Here is a 19,944-nt window from a genome sequence, read left to right on the forward strand (position 1 = left end):
TTTTTTTATGTGCCTGCTGCTCTCTCGGGACAAACCCTCCACCAATAACAGGCCTTCCCCTGTGTTGCTGTTCTTTTCAAGGGAGTGGTGAGAGAGAAATCGATTCCAGCTTTCTCTGTGGGGGAGGTGGCAGCTCTCGCCCCACGCTTCTGAGGGCTTCACCAGGGGGCACTGCCAGCTTCCAGAACACACCCTTATCTTCCCAGGGATTGGATCTGCTTGCTGAATGGGGGCCAGGCATAAGCGTGGTGCAAAGATGCCAAGGCAGCCTACGAGGGTCCTGAAGGCCTCCGATACCTGACCCTGCAGGCTGGCATACAGGCGGGTGGCACCCACAGCCTCTTTTGTTGTGGCTCCTAAAACGGCAAGGCAAGAGGGATCTACAGTGAGGAGAAAGGCCAGGGAGGCAAGCCCACCGAGAAGAGGACTGTGGCATTTTCATTTCGGTGCCCAGAGTCCCCCCAAAGCCTGGCGCCAAGAGGCGTCGTCCATGGCTGCAGTGACAGAGGACAGTGACGCAGGAGGAACAGCAGCAGGGGCTCCCGGAGGCCTTGCTCTGCCACAAGAAGGCATGTTCCATCCACTTTGTCACAAACTCTCAAAGCCCCAGAAGGCAGATGGCATTAACCCCACTTTTCAAATGACAAAACTGAGGCCAGAAGGATTTAAAGCATCTGACCAGGGTCAGGCACCTGGTAAATGGCAAAGCAGGGGCCTGAGTCCCGCCTGCCTGGCCCCACAGCCCTTGCCCCTGTCTGCTTGGCACAATCCGTGGAAGCAGCAGGAAAACCTGAGCAGACCAGCATTAACTTCAAGAGGAACCAGGCAAGAAGCAGTGTCTGGGCCGGGTGTGGTGGCTCACACCTGTAATCCCAGCACTTTGGGAGGCCGAAGTGGGCAGATCACTTGAGGTTAGGAGTTCAAGACCAGCCTGGCCAACATGGCAAAACCCAGTCTCTACTAAAAATACAAAACGTAGCCGGGCGTGGTGGCAGGTGCCTGTAATCCCAGCTACTCGGGAGGCTGAGGCAGGAGAATTGCTTGAACCCGGGAGGCGGAGATTGCTGTGAGCCGAGATCGTGCCACTGCACTCCAGCCTGGGTGACAGAGTGAGACCCTGTCTCAAAAGAATAAAAAACAGGCTGGGCGCAGTGGCTCACACCTGTAATCCCAGCACTTTGGGAGGCCGAGGCGGGCGGATCACGAGGTCAGGAGATTGAGACTGTCCTGGCTGACACAGTGAAACCCCATCTCTGCTAAAAATACACAAAATTAGCTGGGCGTGGTGGCGGGCGCCTGTAGTCCCAGCTACTCAGGAGGCTGAGGCAGGAGAATGGCGTGAACCCAGGAGGTGGAGCTTGCAGTGAGCCGAGATTGCGCCACTGCACTCCAGCCTGGGCGACAGAGCGGGACTAAGTCTCAAAATAAAATAAAATAAAAAATAAAAAACAAAAAAAACATAACAAAGAAGCAGTGTCTATTTTGCAGGCCGGGAGGTGGAGGCACTGGGCTGAGGCGGGGCTTTCTTTTCCAATCAAGGAGACCCTGTTTCGGAGACAAGGAAGAAGCGGCCGCCTGGAGGTCAAGGCTGTGGACTGGCTGTTCTTGGATGGTGTACCAGTTTTCTGGGGAGGCCTTCACCCTCATCTCACTTTTCCAAGCCAATGAAAACCACTTTAAAATGCTTTCCGCAGTTCCGCCTGCACCGCCTTAGGGGACTTCTCCCTGGCCCTGGGCAGAGAGGGCAGAGGGTTCAGGACAGAGCAAGGATAGTCCTTGGCAAACAGGGTGGCCCCCTCCACTCTAGGTGACCTGTCCCTGCTGGTCTTGAGTTTCCTGCCCCTGGCCAGGACTGGCATGTGTCCGTCCTGACCGCTCACACAGCTCTGGATGCAGAGAGGCCAAACTCCAAAGGGCAGTGGGATGTGGGCTGTAGCAAGGTCAGCCCATGAAGTACGCTGGGAAGGAAGTTACCACTGCTACTGGCAGTAGGCATGGCAGTGTTCGTTGAGCTCCCGTTCTGGGTCAGGCCACAATAAAGTGCCAACAGCTTTTAAAATTTTTATTTATTTGTTTATTTTTTGAGGCAGGGTCTGGCTCTGTTGCCGAGGCTGGAGTGCAATGGCATGATCTTAGCTCACTGTAGCCTCCACCTCCTGGGCTCAAGCGATCCTCCTACCTCAGCCTCTCCGGTAGCTGGGACTACAGGTGCCCGCCACCACACTTGGCTAATGTTTTCCACGTTTTGTGGAGACGCGGTCTCACAATATTGTCCACGCTGTTCTCAAACTCCTGGACTCAAGTGATCCTCCAGCCTTGGCCTCCCAAAGTGCTGGGATTACAGGTAAGAGTCACCACATCCAGCCACCGAGAGCTTTATAAGCACTGTCTTATTTCATCTTCACGACTGAACAAGTACTATTATTAGGCCCATTTTATAGATGAACTCAAGTCTGGAGAAAAAAGGTCATTCCCAGGATTTCAACCTGGCTCTGGCTTAATCACTCCACTCAGAGGCGAAGGGCTTGGCCACTGACCTTTGGGATTAGGCCCTCCCTACCAAGTCCTTTCCTCTGATGAGGAGGAAGGCTCCATTGAGCAAGGACAGTCACTGGTATGTCCAGAAAGGCCACAGGGCTCATGGCTGGCGTGGTGGTGCACATCTGTGGTTCCAGCTACTCAAGAGGCTGAGGTGGGCGGATCGCCTGAGCCCAGGAGGTTGAAGCTGCAGTGAGCTGGGATAGCGCTGCTGCACTCCGGCCTGGACAACAGAACAAGACCCCCCCCTCTCTTTCTCTCTCCTTCTCTTTCTTTTTTCTTTTCTTTTTTTTTTTGAGACAGAGTCTCGCCCTGTCGCGCAGGCTGGAGTGCAGTGGCACCATCTCGGCTCACTGCGACCTCCGCTACCTGGGTTCAAGCGATTCTCCTGCCTCAGCCTCCCGAGTACCTGGGACTACCGGCGCCCTCCACCACATCCGCCTAATTTTTTTTATTTTTTAGTGAAGACGAGGTTTCACTGTGTTAGCCAGGATGGTCTCGATCTCCTGACCTAGTGATCCACCCGCCTTGGCCTCCTAAAGTGCTGGGATTACAGGCATGAGCCACCATGCCTGGCCTCTTTTCTTTTAATAGGTAGGGTAAGGGGAATTAGGAATGTCATGTTTGGGGGAGTTTTGCAATTTTTTTTTTTTTGCAACAGAGCCTTGCTCTGTGGCCCAGGCTGGAGTGCAATGGCGCGATCTCGGCTCTCTGCAACCTCCGCCTCTCAGGTTCAAGCAATTCTCAAGCTTCAGCCTCCCAAGTAGCTGTGATGACAGGCGCATGCCACCAGGCCCAGCTAATTTTTTTGTATTTTTAGTAGAGACCGGGTTTCTCCATGTTGGCTAAGCTGGTCTCCAACTCCTGACCTCAGGCAATCTGCCCACCTCAGCCTCCCAAAGTGCTGGGATTACAGGCGTCAGCCACCGCGCCCAGCTGGATTTTTGAGACAGGGTTTTGTTCAGTCACCCAGGCTGGGGTGCAGTGGTGCAATCATGGTTCACTGCAGCCTTGACCTCCCAGGCTCAAGTGACTCTCCCGCCTCAGCCTCCCAAAGTGCTGGGATTATAGGCATGAGCCACCACACCTGGCCAAGTTCGTTTTGTTTTTGTTTTGAGACAATCTCTCGCTCTGTTGCCCAGGCTGGAGGGCAGTGGCACGATCTCAGCTCACTGCAACTTCTGCCTCCCAGGTTCAAGTGATTCTCGTCCCTCGGTCTCCCAAGTAGCTGGGATTACAGGCGCGCGCCACAATGCCTGGCTAATTTTTGCATTTTTTTTTAGTAGAGACTGGCTTTGGCCATATTAGCTGGTCTCGAACTCCTGGCGTCAAACAATCCTCCTGCTTCAGCCTTCCAAAATCCGGAGATTACAGGCATGAGCCACTGTGCCCAGCCTTTTCTTTTTTTTAATGCGTGCTCAGCTGGGTAGAGGTACAGGAAGAGGTTGGCGACGGGGTCCTGGAAAGATGAAGGGTGTGTTACCCGCCATGCTCTATGGAACACATTGGCTGACCATTTCCACTGCCGTATGATGTTGGGCAAAGCACTGCAGCTCTCTGAGCTTCAATCTTCCAGCTATGAGGTCCCTTCTAGTGCCACAGTTGAAAGTCTACAAATATGTCAGAATCACACAAATCCCCTGACCCAAATCAGAAGGAAGGGGTATGCCCCTCCTCATACTCCAGCCACAGTTTTCTGATGCCACAAGCCACCCGGATCCCAAAGAAAATGAACGCCTCTGTACACTTTCCTCCTCTGGATCACCCACAGTCAGCTTCACTGGAGACCTAGGCCGTGTTCACAGCCCCAACACACACACACACACACACACTCACACTCACACCCACAGTCAGCTTCACTGGAGACCTAGGCCATGTTCACAGCCCCAACACACACACACACACACACACACACACACACACACACAGTCAGCTTCACTGGAGACCTAGGCCATGTTCACAGCCCCAACACACACACACACACACACTCACACTCACACTCACACACACAGTCAGCTTCACTGGAGACCTAGGCCATGTTCACAGCCCCAACACACACACACACACACACACACACACACACACACAGTCAGCTTCACTGGAGACCTAGGCCATGTTCACAGCCCCAACACACACACACACACACACACACTCACACACACACACACACACACACACACACACACACAGTCAGCTTCACTGGAGACCTAGGCCATGTTCACAGCCCCAACACACACACACACACACACACACACACACACACACACACACACACAGAGTCAGCTTCACTGGAGACCTAGGTCATGTTCACAGCCCCAACACACACACACACACACACACACACACACACACACACACACACAGAGTCAGCTTCACTGGAGACCTAGGCCATGTTCACAGCCCCAACACACACACACACACACACACACACACACACACACACAGTCAGCTTCACTGGAGACCTAGGCCATGTTCACAGCCCCAACACACACACACACACACACACACACACACACACACACACAGTCAGCTTCACTGGAGACCTAGGTCATGTTCACAGCCCCAACACACACACACACACACACACACACACACACACACACACACTCTTCCTCTCCACATAATTGGATGATAGTAATTCAAGTCCCGTCTGGCTGCTTGGGGTGGTGCCAATGGATGCCACCGACCTCTTGCTCTGGCCTCCACCCAGCCAGCTCCCTGTGAAGGCCTTGGCCTCTCATCCTGCTCCCCTGCTTCTGCTTAGAAACTCACAAAGTGGGTAGGCCAGGATGCCAGATGCTGGCTGTGGCATGGTCTCTAACAGTGGTCTTGCCAATCTGAGGGTGCTGGCAAATTCCATAATGGAGCATTGTGCAGTCATTAAAACTGAGGCTTGGCTGGGCACAGTGGCTCACACCTGTAATCCCAGCACTTTGGGAGGCCAAAGCAGTCGGACCATGAGGTCAGGAGTCCGAAACCAGCCTGGCCAGCATGGGGAAATCCCGTCTCTACTAAAAATACAAAAGAATTAGTCGGGCATGGTGGCACACACCTGTAATCCCAGCTACTTGTGAGGCTGAGGCAGGAGAATTGCTTGACCCCGGGAGGTGCAGCTTGCAGTGAGCCGAGATCGTGCCACTGTACTCTAGCCTGGGTGACAGAGCAAGACTCCATCTCAAAACAAAACCAAAAAAACAGACAACAACAATAACAAAAAGCTGAGGCTTAGGCCAGGCTTGGTGGCTCATGCCTGTAATCCCAGCACTTTGGGAGGCCGAGGTGGGAGGATCGCCTGAGGTCAAGAGTTTGAGACCAGCCTGGGCAAACTCCATTAAAACAAACAAAAAAAGTTATCTGGGCATCGTGGTGCACGCCTGTAGTCTCAGCTATTCGGGAGGCTGAGGTGGGAGGATTGCTTGAGCCCAGGACTTACAGGCTGAAGCGAAACACAAGCATGCCACTGCACTGTAGCCCAGAGGACAGATTAAGACCTTGTCTAAAAAAAAAAAAGCTTAGAATTACAAACATAAGAAAACATAAAATAAAATTTTGACACATTGAAAAAAAGGAATTACCAACATAGAAAGGTGTTTGAGAAATACTGTTAATTAAACAAGACGGGTACATCTGCGTGAATGTAGGAAGGAAGCGTAGCCGGATTATGAAATGCACGAACGCCCTGGGAGGGATGAGTTTTCCCACACTTTGCTCTTTGGGCTGTGGGGTTGTAGTGATTTTCTTCTTTTTGCCAATCTGTAGGTTTCGAGTGTCTGCTCCCTGGGTATGCATTTGGGAAGTTCAAAAAAATTCTGTGGCTGTTGAGTCAACCAACCCTCCTCCTCCCTGGTTCTTGAGGCTTTGCAACAGTTGGGCTCCCACCAATCTGCCCTACCACTAACTGATCCGCCACCGCTCCGTGGCACGAACAATGACCGTGGCCTAAGCACTGGTTGCCGCATTGCTCTCCAGCCTTTCCAACCTTCCCGTCAAGCCCCTCTTCCTCTCACAAAGCCTCCCAGGTGCACCTGGTGGGCAGGTACCTCTCCTCCAGCCGCCTTCCCCCTGGCTTGCAAGTGCCTTCCTTATTACCTACACCATCCTTTCACTTACCCAGCGTGTGGCTTCTCTCTCCTAGCAGGTTGTAAATTTCCTGGGCCTGCAGACTGAGCCTCAGCCCAGGGTTTACTGGCTCCCACCCTGCCTGGAGCATAGTGAGAGTTCATTCAGGAAATGACTGCAGGGCCCAGGGGTTCCGGTCTGGCTGGAACCAACGGTGTAGATGGGGAGAAAAGGGTGATGTATCAACGAGACAGTGACTGAAAAAGACAAGGCTGTACACAGAACTAAGTTCTATGTTGTATGCTGTGGAGTAAAAAGGCAGGGTTCGACAGGCGCAGTGGCTCACGCCTGTAATCCCAGCACTGTGGGAGGCAGGTGGATCACCTGAGGTGAGGAGTTCAAGACCAGCCTGGTCCACACAGAGAAACCCTGTGTCTACTAAAAGTACAAACGTTGGCTGAGTGTGGTAGCTCACGCCTGTGATCCCAGCATTTTGGGAGCCTGAGGTGGGCGGATCACGAGGTCAAGAGTTTGAGACCATCCTGGCCCACATGGTGAATCTCATCTCTACTAAAAATACAAAAATTAGTTGGGCGTGGTGGCATGTGCCTGTAATCTCAGCTACTGGAGAGGCTGAGTGAGGCAGGAGAACTGCGTGAACCCAGGAGGCAGAGGTTGCAGTGAGCCGAGATCACACCACTGAACTCCAGCCTGGGCGACAGAGCAAGACTCCATCTCGGAAAAAAAAAAAAAAAAAATTAGCCAGGTGTGGTGGTGCGCGCCTATATTCCCAGCTACTTAGGAGGCTGAGGCAGGAGAACTGCTTGAATCTGGGAAGCAGAGGTTGCAGTGAGCTGAGATCGCACCACTGCACTCCAGCCTGGGCGACAGAGCAAGACTCCATCTCAGAAAACAAAAAAAGGAAAAGGCAGGATTCATGAGAATCAATCTCTGACCTTATACTCAAACTGCAGCCTGGGCCACATAAACAGCCGAGAGAGAGAAGCATCTGACCCTGATGTAAAGGGGGATCCCCAGCTCAGCTACTCCTCCTCCTGCCCGCCGCCATAGCTGTTGCCTTGGTCCCTGAACCCCTGGCCAAGTGGTTGATGGACTTGGGACCGACCACAAGTTCTGGTTCTGGTACTTTCCAAAGGAATCTCAAACCACTCCACAGGTTGCAACACAGAATGCCGGCCCTGCCCACAGCCCCAGAACGGAGACAGCCAGGTACTGTACCAAGCACATCCTGACGAAAGGCCTTTGCACCTGCTGTCGTTCCTTCCGCCAGGAGAGCCCTCCACAGGGAGAAGCAGCTCTAACGTCTGCAGTGCCCTCCCTCACTCCCTCACTCTGCATAGGCCTCTGTTCGAATGTCCATCTATCAGAAAGACTTCCTGCCAATCTCCCTAAAATAACTGCTCTCTGGTCACCCTCTGTTCTTCAACTATCAATTTTCTTCAAAGCACTTACCCCACCTGATAGAATGTAGTTGTTTAGCTGGGCGCGGTGGCTCACACCTGTAATCCCAGCACTTTGGGAGGCCGATGTGGGTGGATCACTTGAGGTCAGGAGTTCGAGACTAGCCTGGCCTACATGGTGATACCCCATCTCTTCAAAAAAAAAAAAAAAAAAAAACTAGCCAGGCACGATGGCAGGCATCTGTAATCCCAGCTACTCGGGAGGCTGAGGCACGAGAATCGCTTGAACCCAGGAGGCAGAGGTTGCAGTGAGCCGAGATCTTGCCACTGCACTCCAGCCTGGGCTACAGAACAAGACTCCATCTCTCTCTATATATATATAGTTATTTATTGTCTATTTCTCCACCCCAACTAGAATGTCAGCTCCATAAAAACAGGAAACTTGGAATTTATTTATTTATTTATTTATTTAGAGACGGAATTTTGCTCTGTCGCCCAGGCTGGAGTGTAGTGGCGTGATCTCGGCTCACTGCAAGCTCCGCCTCCCGGGTTCACGCCATTCTCCTGCCTCAGCCTCCCGAGTAGCTGGGACTACAGGCGCCGCCACCTCGCCCGGCTAGTTTTTTGTATTTTTTTTTTTTTTTTTTTGAGACGGAGTCTCGCTCTGCCGCCCAGGCTGGAGTGCTGTGGCCGGATCTCAGCTCACTGCAAGCTCCGCCTCCCGGGTTCGCGCCATTCTCCTGCCTCAGCCTCCCGAGTAGCTGGGACTACAGGCGCCCGCCACCACACCTGGCTAATTTTTTTGTATTTTTAGTAGAGATGGGGTTTCACCGTGTTAGCCAGGATGGTCTCAATCTCCTGACCTCGTGATCCGCCCGCCTCGGCCTCCCAAAGTGCTGGGATTACAGGCTTGAGCCACCGCGCCCGGCCTATTCGTTTATTTATTTATTTAGAGATGGAATCTTGCTCTGCTGCCCAGGCTGGAGTGCAATGGTGTGATCACGGCTCACTGCAGCCTCCATCTCCTGGGCTCAAGCAATGCTCCCCCCTCAGTCTCCCAAATAGCTGGGACGACAGGCACCCACAACCATACCTGGCTAATTTAAAAAAAAAAAGCCGGGCGCGGTGGCTCAAGCCTGTAATCCCAGCACTTTGGGAGGCCGAGACTGGCGGATCACGAGGTCAGGAGATCGAGACCATCCTGGCTAACACGGTGAAACCCCGTCTCTACTAAAAAATACAAAAAAACTAGCTGGGCGAGGTGGCGGGCGCCTGTAGTCCCAGCTACGGGGGAGGCTGAGGCAGGAGAATGGCGTAAACCTGGGGGGCGGAGCTGGCAGTGAGCTGAGATCCGGCCACTGCACTCCAGCCCGGGCGACAGAGCAAGACTTCGTCTCAAAAAAAAAAAAAAAAAAAAAAAAAAAGAAAACTTTGTGGAGATGAGGTCTCACTATGTTTCCCAGGCCGGTCTTGAAATCCCGGGTTCGAGTGATCCTCCCACCTCGGCCTCCCTAAGTGTTTGGATCACAGGTGTGAGCCACCGTGCTCGGTGCCTTGGATTGTATTCACCGCTTCATCCTCAGTGCCAGCAGAAGGCAGGCAGTTAATTGTTGTTAAATAACGTTGGTCACATGGAGAGAGCCTTCCATATCCCTCCTGGCTGACAAGATAAAAGGTGTCTGCTCATCCATGGATAGAGAACTGGTCGGTGATCAGGCCGGGCGCCGCGGCTCACACCTGTAATCCCAGCACTCTGGGAGGCTGAGGCAGGTGGATCACAAGGTCAAGAGTTCATGACCAGCCTGGCTAAGATGGTGAAACCCTGTCTCTACTAAAAACACAAAAATTGGCCAGGCATGGCGGCAGGTGCCTCTAATCCCAGCTACTCGGGAGGCTGAGGCGGGAGAATTGCTTGAACCCAGGCAGCAGAGGTTGCAGTGAGCCGAGATCGCGCCACTGCACTCCAGCCTGGGTGACAGAGCGTGACTCCGTCTCAAAGAAAAAAAGAGAATTGGTTGGTGATTATGGTCTGTAACATGGTCCAACAGGAGTCATGACATGGCTGGCTCCACTGGGCTCTTCCTTCTGGGAAAGCCAGGAATTCGAGGCACTTAGCTGGGGGAGGGGAAGGTGAAAGGCGGTGTTGGAGAGCAAGGGGTGGGTGGGTCCTTGGCTTTAGATGTGGGGCAAGAGGAGGAGCTGGTGGGGTGCAGGGAAAGGCCAGAGCAGAGAGGCCAGGAGAGGGACCACGGAGGGCTGTACATCCTGGAGCTACTCCTTTGCCTGGAGGCTTTGGGAATCCAGGTCGCTCATCTCCTTGCAATAATCCCCCATTTCCAATGGGCTCCCATGAATCTCTGCAATCAGAATTGGCCATGAAAGCAGAAATACCAGTCCATCAGGGGCAGTGGGCCAATTACAGTAAGATGATCACCATTACAATCTCAAGGCAGCCCCGGGGCTAACTGCCGCCCCGCGAGTCACGTGTGAGTGGTAAAATGTCCCCTTTGGCTGGTGCGTTCTCTTGAGCATGGCCCGAGAAGTTGCCAGGCCTCTTTCCCTCGTGGCTTGCTCGTCGCTTGCTCGCTGGGAGGGGAGATTCTTTTTAAACCTCAGGCCTGAGCAACACCCCTGGAGCCCTCCCTGGGAGGAGAGGAAGCAGTTCAAAGTAACAAGTCAATTTCACAGATGGGAGCCAAGACAAAAGAGGCAGAGTCTTCTCACCCTAGGCACCACCTGAGCTCAGCTTCCTCTGGCAATTTTATCTCGTCATGTTTGGTCCGGCCTCGTTTAAACATTTCAGATCGCTGAAGCCCAGAGAATGTCCACGAGAGGTTTCCATTTGCCACAGAATCGATAGTGCAAATTTTGTTCCAAACAAATCTGCCAAGTACAACCCTAAACTTTTCCAAACGAGAGGTTATTTCTTTTCCCAACACAGTGCCTGCTCTGCTGGGCATCCTCTGTGGTCCAGAAGACCAGTCTTTCCATGCCTGCTGGCCTCCTGGGGCCACGAGGAACACACCTGGGCTGGGGTGAGGCAGCAGCAGCCGTAGGGCCCTGCCCCAGCTACTTAGCCCCCACCAGAGCCTCAGTATCCTCATCTGTAACTTGGGGCTAATGAAACCTGCGTTTTCTGCTTTTAATGAGGCGTTGCACAGGGAAAATTGCGTGGTAGGACTCTTCTACATCCTCCTCACTAAAAATTCCCCATTTCCTCCTGGTTCCTGGTACTGTTTCTATTTTTTCTTTCTCTTTTTCTCCCTCTCTTTTTTTTTTTAAAGCCCTAGATTATGATTTAATTTTTCTTATGGTTACAGAATAATTTGAATATTAGGTTTTGGAACTAAGTTTCTTGTGGTCCAATCTATGTGTACAATCATTCAATCAACATTTATTATCCAATCAACTCATGTTTACTGATCCAACACTTTTTACCTAATGTCGCTATGTGCTATGTTCTTTTGTTTTTGTTTTTTTATTTTTTTGAGATAGAGTCTCGCTTTGTCACCCAGGCTGGAGTGAAGTGGTGCGATCTCGGCTCACTGCAGCCTCTACCTCCTGGGTTCAAGCAGTTCTCCTGCCTCAGCCGCCCAAGTAGCTGGAATTACAGGCACCTGCCGCCATGCCCGGCTAAATTTTGTATTTTTAGTACAGAAGGATTTCATCATGTTGGCCAGGATGGTCTTGAACTTGTGACCTCAAGTGATCTGCCCTCCTCGGCCTCCCAAAGTGCTGGGATCACAGGGGTGAGCCTCCACGCCTGGCCTGCTATGTTCTATTTTGTGCAGGATGCTGTTTTAGTGGGGTCCTGATAGGAAAGAGCATTTTCAGATTGAGTAATTTGATGAATAAAGAGGAAGACAGAAGTGCAGGGAACAAGGAAGGCCTAAGAGATAAAGTCATAACCACCCCCAACACAGACAGACCCCCAGGGCTGAGTGAGGGGGAGCTCTTTCTGAACTCAGAGGTAGAAAGAGCTGCCAGGAGAGCTAATGGCAGGGGCTGTGTAGCAGATACTGCGAGGGCCTGCCCACAGCCCTGACTTTGACCATTTCAGCACACCAGCCTGACTTTCAGCCGCCAGGACTTGCATTTCTTTGCCTCAGGGCTTTCTCTAGCAGCAGAGCTGGCTTTGCTCACCAACAGAGCAGGCCAAATGTGCTGGGAATGAATACCGCTACAGGAACAAGACTCAGCCAGTGACCGGTGGGCACTGGAACATAAATACCCCAGCTCCCTCACCCTGGAACATAAATACCCCAGCTCCCTCACCCTGGAACATAAATACCCCAGTTCCCTCACCCTGGAATATAAATACCCCAGTTCCCTCACCCTGGAACATAAATACCCCAGCTCCCTCATCCTTGGGGTTTGATAACTTTGAAGTGCGGGTTCTAGACTGCATCCCAAAGTTGTGCAGCAGGGTTAAGCTCTGGTGCCCACAGTGGTAACTACTTGACCCAATGAGTCCCTGATTGGCTTCTCCCCTTCTCTGTTTCACCCTCCCACTCGCTTCCTGGCATTTCCTTGGATCATTTCCCAAATAAACTACTTGCTTGAATTTTTGAAACTCAGGCTGTGCTTCTGGGAAAACCTTTGGGTGGCCTTTTGCAGAGGGACACCCAATGCCCATGGGGACTCACCCTTGGCAGACCCAGCTGGAAGTGGGAGGGTGTGGAAGCCCACTGTTGAACTTGGACAAGCCAACCCTGGAGGACAGAGAGCAGCGTGAGGGATCTGGAGGGGCACAGGATGGAGTTCTAGTCTCCTCTTGGAACTCACCACCATCCGGCGGGGAAGACAGATCATGTAAAAGTATTACCATTGCAACAAGGCAGCCTGCGTACCATGACAGGGACGTGCAGGGCACTACAGAGCTCTCAGGACCCCCCACTCTCCCCATTCAAGGCATGAAGGGACTTTCCCCAGAAGATGTGTGTAAGTTGAGACCTGAGGATGGGAGTGCAGGGGAAGCAGCCACGGAGTGTTCTAGGCAGAATGAGCTGCTTGTGCAGATCTTTCAAGACAAAAGAACATGACTCAGGCTGGGCGCAGTGGCTCACGCCTGTAATCCCAATGCTTTGGGAGGCCGAGGCAGGCAGATCACCTGAGATCAGGAGTTCGAGACCAGCCTGGCCAACATGGTAAAACCTTGTGTCTACTAAAAATACAAAAATTAGCCAGGTGTGGTGGTGTGCACCTGTAATCCCAGCTACTTGGGAAGCTGAGACAGGAGATTGCTTGAACCTGGGAGACAGAGGTTGCAGTGAGCCAAGATCGCGCGCTACTGCACTCCAGCCTGGGCGACAGAGCAAGACTCCATCTTAAAGGAAAAAAAAACACAAAAACAAAAAACAAAGAACATCATTCAGTTGAATCCAAAGAAGTTCGGTAGACCTGGAGCTCAGAGTTCAAAGCAGTGGGGAGAGAAAAGGTCAGAGCTGTGGTGGGGCCAGGAGGAAGGACATGGCAGGCCATCCCCCTGATGAAAAAGGGAATCGCTGAGGGGTTCTAAGACGAGAGAGACAAGAGCACAGGGCACTGTGGAATCCCGCCACTATGTAAGACCTGGTTTCAGCAAAGGCAAGACAGGAGGCTGCTGGCAGGGTCAGGAGATGATGGTGGCCTGGGCTCGGGTGGAGGCAGAGCAGGCAGTGGTGGAGGAGGTGGGAAGGGCGCCATGGGAGAAGGGCAAGGCTTTGCGAGGGACGGAGGGTGCAGGGAGGTCAGGGGTCAGCTCTTGAGCTGGGGGTGGCTGGAGAGCAATGGTGCCAGATGCCATGATGGGGAAAATGAGGAAGAGGCAATTTCAGACACGCTGGGTTTGAGAGGCCTGTGAGACCACCAGTGAGGAGACTGGTGGGCAGGTGGCTCTGGACATCAGAGGCTGGGGATGGGATATCAGGGGAGTCAGCCAAAGGCCGGCCACTGCAATGAATGCCCCAGGAGCCAAGCATGGCGCTGCCCAGGGAGGTGCCACATTTGAGAAGTGGTAAGAGGAGGGAAGCTGGCCAAGACGGCCGAGAGGGGCAGCCGTGGAACCACGGAGGCTGCCATCAGGGAAGCCAGGGAAACAGGACGGCCAACAGGGCCAGTGCCCCAGAAGGTCAAGGAGATAAGGAAAAGGTCTGTCGGGTTTAGCGTCAAGCCAGAGCAGTGACTGTGGATGCCGGGGAAAAAGCAGGGTTTGGCTTGAGGGGTGAGGTGAGAATAAGGAGACTCCAAGTGTGGACAACCCCTTCCTCGATCCGGGTGGAGAGAGTCGAGTGGCCGCAAGGGGTCTGAAAGGAGGGGATGAAACATCCCACCAGCCACAGGTGACAGAACTCAAACCCCTTGCCCTGTGGACAGCGGACCGTCCTCCTTGTTAACACACAACGCTCAGCACACCCAGTGGTTTCCTATGTCCTGCTAGGAGGGACCACAAGGGACTCCAGAGCCTCCAAGCTGGAGGGGCGGCCTGGGTGGCACTGAGGCCAAAGGAGGAAGCTCTTCCCCCTGGCTCTGACTCTGATCATGGCCCCCCTGCCCTGGGCTCTGACATTAGGTACCATTTGAAAAAACTCCTGCTATTGAAAAACATTTGGGCCGGGCGAGGTGGCTCAAGCCTGTAATCCCAGCACTTTGGGAGGCCGAGACGGGCGGATCACGAGGTCAGGAGATCGAGACCATCCTGGCTAACACAGTGAAAGCCCGTCTCTACTAAAAATACAAAAACTTAGCCGGGCGAGGTGGCGGGCGCCTGTAGTCCCAGCTACTCGGGAGGCTGAGGCAGGAGAATGGCGTGAACCCGGGAGGCGGAGCTTGCAGTGAGCTGAGATCCGGCCACTGCACTCCAGCCTGGGTGACAGAGCGAGACTCCGTCTCAAAAAAAAAAAAAAAAAAAAAGAAAAACATTTAAAGGCCGGGCGTGGTGGCTCACATCTGTAATCCCAGCGCTTTGGGAGGCTGAGTTGGGAGGATCACCTGAGGTCAGGAGTTTGAGAACAGCCTGGCCAACATGGTGAAACCCTGTCTCAACTAAAAATACAAAAATTAGCCGGTTGTGGTGGTGGGTGCCTGTAATCCCAGCTACTTAGTAGGCTGAGGCAGGAGAATCACTTGAACCCGGGAGGCGGAAGTTGCAGTGAGCCAAGATCGTCCCACTACACTCCAGCCTGGGCAACGCAGCGAGACTCTGTCTCAAAAACAAAAACAAAAAACAAAAAAAACTTTGAAAGACCATCGATCTAGTCATATTACAGATGGGTAAACTGAGGCCCAGAGACGAGGAGACATGTCTGGGGTTCTACTGAGTCTGCCCCAGAGATGGCCGGATGCAGCCTCAGGGTGCCAGCCTCGGTGATCTTTCCACAGCCCCACAGTTCCGGGGAAGGAAAGGGCCGTGGCAAGACCAAAGCCAGGGTTGCCACAGGGCTGTGGTGAGAGGCGGAGTCTGGCAGCGTGTGATGAGAGACAGAGAGACACATGCGGCACACGCCAGCGACAGGCGGCAGCAGGCGGGCAGGCGGGCGGCCGGGCTGCAGCGCCAGAGCAGAGCCGCTGTCCCCAGCATCCGGCCTGCCCAGGTGCCCCACACTGGCCATCGAGTGACCTCCCTGGGCCCTGCCTCCCCTGAGGTTGGCCGGCTGCAGACCCCAGGCCCACCTCCACATGTGCTCCTTCCTTCTCCCAGCTTGCTCAGACAAGCCCATGAATAGAACATTAAAGGCAAAACCTTCGAAAAGAAACAGCAGCTCCCTGGTAGCAGTCGTCCCACTAAATGTCAAATGCAGAGCAAGCTTCTTGCCTTGAGCGCGTCTCACTAATGGAGGCATCTTAGCCTCCATATCCCCATCATCCCATCGCCCTATAAATAAATCATGGTCAGAAGAATGCCAGTTTCCCCCCTAGGGCCTCATGAATCTCTTGACATAGGCATATGTAAAGGCCCTCTTCACCATGTGCTGGCTCTGGTGCCCGGAAAGAGATAGCAAACCCTGTGAGGATGATTTTAGAGGCAGAAGCAAACTTTCCTGCCACCTCGGTGGGCTGACAGTTGGGAGCCCAGCTTCTGTCCTGACTTGGGAGAGACTCTCGCTCAATTTCCCACAGACCTACCCTGGCTGATGTGGTTGTCACCATGATGCCACCACCCTCTGGAATCAACTCAGTAAGCTGCCAAAGGCCCATTGCTGGGGGCTGCAGTGGTCTCTGTCCCCTGGCAGACAAGTCATGAGTCGTGCCCACCCACCCCCTGTGAGGGCGAGCCACACACCCACTCAGCAAGTGTTGTTCCTGACATGTAGCACACACGGCGCTGGCCCGCCCACTCCTGGGAGCCCCTGCCCCCACTGAGTGGCTCACCAGCGTGCCATGGTGCCAAACCCCGCTGGTAGACTGATGGTGTGGGTGCCAACAGAGGCTCTGGTGCACTTGGGGGGTACTGCTCTGCAACAGTGACCTCTGGTACACACTCTCCAGGGAGCCTGTTGCATGCTTGCCAGGTGTGCTTCTGTACACACACACACATACGCTGTGGTGCCAACTCTTTATTGCTGTGCCAGCACAGAGGCCTCCAGAGTGACTCTCCTGAATCAGAGAGCAGGGAATGTTTGCAGTTTCGTTTCCACGCTTCACTGACTGGTTAGACAGTGATCACAGGTTCGGAAGCACGTGCCTCACCGCGGCAGAGGAGGCCTCCACTCCGAGGCAGGATTCCACCCTCCTGCACCCTCAGATCGGCGAGACTCCCTGCTTGTTTCACCTTCTTTCTTTTCCTAAAGAATCACAGGGAGCGTTGACCTCTCTGGGACTCAACTGTGGCTGGAAGGGGACAGGAGAAGCTCTTTCTGGAGGACAGCTGAGCCCTGCAGCTGCCATCCTGCCTGGCAGGCTAGGGCTGGGCTGTGGGAAGGCCCCCCAGGAGGTAGGGAGCACTACAAGGCTAGAGGGGCAGGTATAGGTGGAGGAACCGGTGTGTTCCGGGGCTATGCTAGCAAGTCCCTCAGGTCACCCTGGAAGGGAAGCCAGGGAGAGCAAACCATGGGCAGGGCTGAGAGCCCAAGCAGAGCCCAGCCCCCAAATAAACCATGGCCCTGGGCCTTTCTCAGAGGCTTGAACGCAGGCAGGAGGGTTCCTGGCCCCACTGTCCCATCTCTGTCCCCAAGGAAGAAACCAGGGCAGGAGACAAAGGTGAGGACTGTGTCTTCCAGACACCAGGGGAGAGGGAGTAGGAGAGGGCATATGAGACAGCAGCTCAGGCCCCCGGGGTCCCAGATCCCAGCCAGAGAAGTTCCTGAGGAACCGCAGAGGGGAGTGCACGGGAACCACCAGCAAGCTCTGTGAGAAGCCAGAAATGAATCAGCAGCGCCCAGCGCCCCACAAAACAAATGTCAGAGAAATCAAGACAGATGGGCACGTGAGACAGTGGAGCACAGAGGTCCAGAGAGCAAGGGGGAGGGTGGGCTTGACAGACAGAGCGGGGGCTGCATCCTGACTCAGCAGTGTGCTGGCTGGGTGGCCCAGGGAAAGGGACTCCAGCTAGCTATGCCTCAGTTTCCTCATCTGGAATAAGCACAGACGGATCCTGCAGGGTGGTGGTGAGGTGGCATGAGATAAGGCATGGAGCACCCTCAGTGAGGCTCAGTAAACGCAAGCGGCTATTGGCAGCATGTGGACGGGGATGTGCAGGTGGGGAAGAGCAGGTTATTGCCTGCTGCCTGTTTCCAGCTAGCATCCATATCTCCTCGCAACAGGCTTGGCTGGGTTTGTTCTGTGAAGCCCGAGGTGGCCGTGACTCATTCTAGTGATGGACACCAAGTCAGTGGGCTCCTCTCTCCAGTTCGACATCCCTGGAGGCCCCTGCTCCTGAAGCCCTAGCCTTGGAGCTGCCGGTTCCCTCAGTTCTTCTCCAGGCCTTGGGGGGGCCCTTGCCTGGGGTCCCTTCCTGACTCCTGTCTCTGTCTCACTTCTGCCCAGGGAGGTCCGGCCACTGCACCCCGAGGAGAGGGCTGCTTCCTGCACTCTGCGTGGAGGTCCTGGCTTCTGCCGTCCCTGGAGGCTCCGCTCCCGTTTCGCCAGCTATTTTGCTGCCTCGGCCATCTGTTCCCTCCCTGTCATCTCCTCTCTGCTTTAACCTTAACCACTACTTCACTGCAGATGGTACCAGGCAGTTCCGCTCTCGACATCCTTCACGACGCCTGCCCCTCCTTCTCATCTCCAGCAAGTGAACCGCTCTGTCCTTTTTCAAGCCTCATCCCAAAGACATGGTCAGAGCTTGGAGTTGGACTCGCCCCACACAACTCCCCCTCCTCGATGCCATCTGCTTTCAACTCCACCACTGGCCAGGGGCAAACACCTACCCCTTCCCCTGCCTTTTCCTCTTGAGACTTCTTCTTCTCAAACTCGGCCAAGAACCTCTCCCGGAAGGGAGCGTGTGTCTGCTCCGGGTGTCTACCTGGTCTCCCTCAACAGAGCCATGTACCCGCCCAGAGGGCTCCGGGTTGGCAAGCCGAGGCGGAGGCCAGGAACTCTGAAGCTCATTCCTACTGTGGAGGAACCAGGGCTCGTGCTGGGAGTGTGGGTCATGAACAGTTTCCCTGTTGAAAATGGACCTGAACACTCTGCAGTAAGGAATTGTTTCCGTGCTGGCATGGTGGGAACTGAACCAAAACACTTTTTCTATGTTGTCTGAGCTCACAGGAACGTCGCTCTGCTGTCCTTGCTGTTATTCTGGCTACTGGTGAGAAAATGCATGCATGGGCTTTACTTAGCAACTCGCTCTGCCTCTCCTCTCTGTCAGGGTGCTCCCCTAAAATCTCTCCTCTTGGCTTCTTTTTTTCTGGCATAAGGACCCAGAGCTTTGAGGAGAGCAGCAGCCCAGAAGCTCCTAAAGAAAGAAGCTGTTTTGGTGAGATTGGTTCCACCAGGCTACCTACCTTGATTGGGACAGAAATGGGCTGGGAAGACGGAAATCTGACTTCTGCACCTGGATTTGGGCTAAAAAGCCTCACAGCTTGATAAGGGCTCTTGTATCTCCCCTCTATACTTCCTCTGCACAGAAAAGAGTGTCTTGGCCATCCACGGAACACTCTTCTCTCCGCCTCGTCACTGGGGCTAAGGGCAGCTATATTACTAATAGCTCCAAGTCTTGGTTGCCCCCAGAGAGAAGCAGAGATGTAGCCTGCCCACGTCTGGCCACATGAAGACTCTCCAAACACCTAGAGGAGCTCTGGATTCAAGTCAAGCAACCGTCTGACGTCACCATGGTCCCTCCTTCCCTTTGCCTTCCCTTCTTTCCACAAAAGAGAAGCCCAAATCTGCCACCAGCCCAGCCCATCTGCCCATGGAGACCAACGGAACCAAATGCATCTTGCTGGGTTGCAGGCCTTAATCTAGCTCTTGCTGAATTATTCAGGGATGGCATTAACTTATAAATGAGTGTGTTTGACTGATTTTGTGGTTGATGTACAGATAAATTCTAATGAAAGACAGTTACAAGATTTTAAATTATTAATTAGACTGCCACTTAACAAAGCCTATTTGGCACTCTATTTTCTTGCTTAACAAGACAAAAACTTTAAGGAAAGGTTCTGTATTAGCCCAGAGGCTCTTGATTTGCATTCTGTTTTTATAGCTCTACACATGAAAACCATGGGGCCGACCTTAAGCAGGCCACTTCTGGCAAAGCAAACCCCCGACAGGCCGCCCTTCCTTCCTGGATGTTGCAGGGTGGCTCGGGGCCTCGCTTGCCCTCCTGCCTCTCACCTCTCAACCAGAGGCTTGCTTTTAATATCCCTGGTTTTGCCGGCTAGGCCACGAGAGGGAGAAGCAGGGAGGGCAGCTGCTGAAGCCTTCAGCTACCAGGATTGTCAGCAGCTTTCTCCCACTAGGGCTGTTCTAGTTCACAGAGGTGGGGCTGTGGCCAGTAGTCCTTTCATTA

At 53.6% G+C, this 19,944-nt stretch overlaps 1 protein-coding gene and 1 long non-coding RNA gene across 2 annotated transcripts in view; one reads left to right on the forward strand and one right to left on the reverse strand.

The window, feature by feature from the left end:
• The window catches only part of RTN4RL1 (reticulon 4 receptor like 1), a 96,769-nt gene that overhangs the window by 72,356 nt on the left and 4,469 nt on the right, over nucleotides 1-19,944 (reverse strand). The gene's annotated exons all lie outside the window — the stretch shown is intronic.
• LOC144335235 (uncharacterized) lies at nucleotides 16,537-19,495 on the forward strand. Its single transcript, XR_013405903.1, has 2 exons — nucleotides 16,537-16,929; nucleotides 17,982-19,495. It is a non-coding gene; the product is annotated as an uncharacterized LOC144335235 (long non-coding RNA).

Source organism: Macaca mulatta, chromosome 16 (assembly GCF_049350105.2).
Source record: "Macaca mulatta isolate MMU2019108-1 chromosome 16, T2T-MMU8v2.0, whole genome shotgun sequence".
NCBI classification, from domain to species: Eukaryota; Metazoa; Chordata; class Mammalia; order Primates; family Cercopithecidae; genus Macaca; species Macaca mulatta.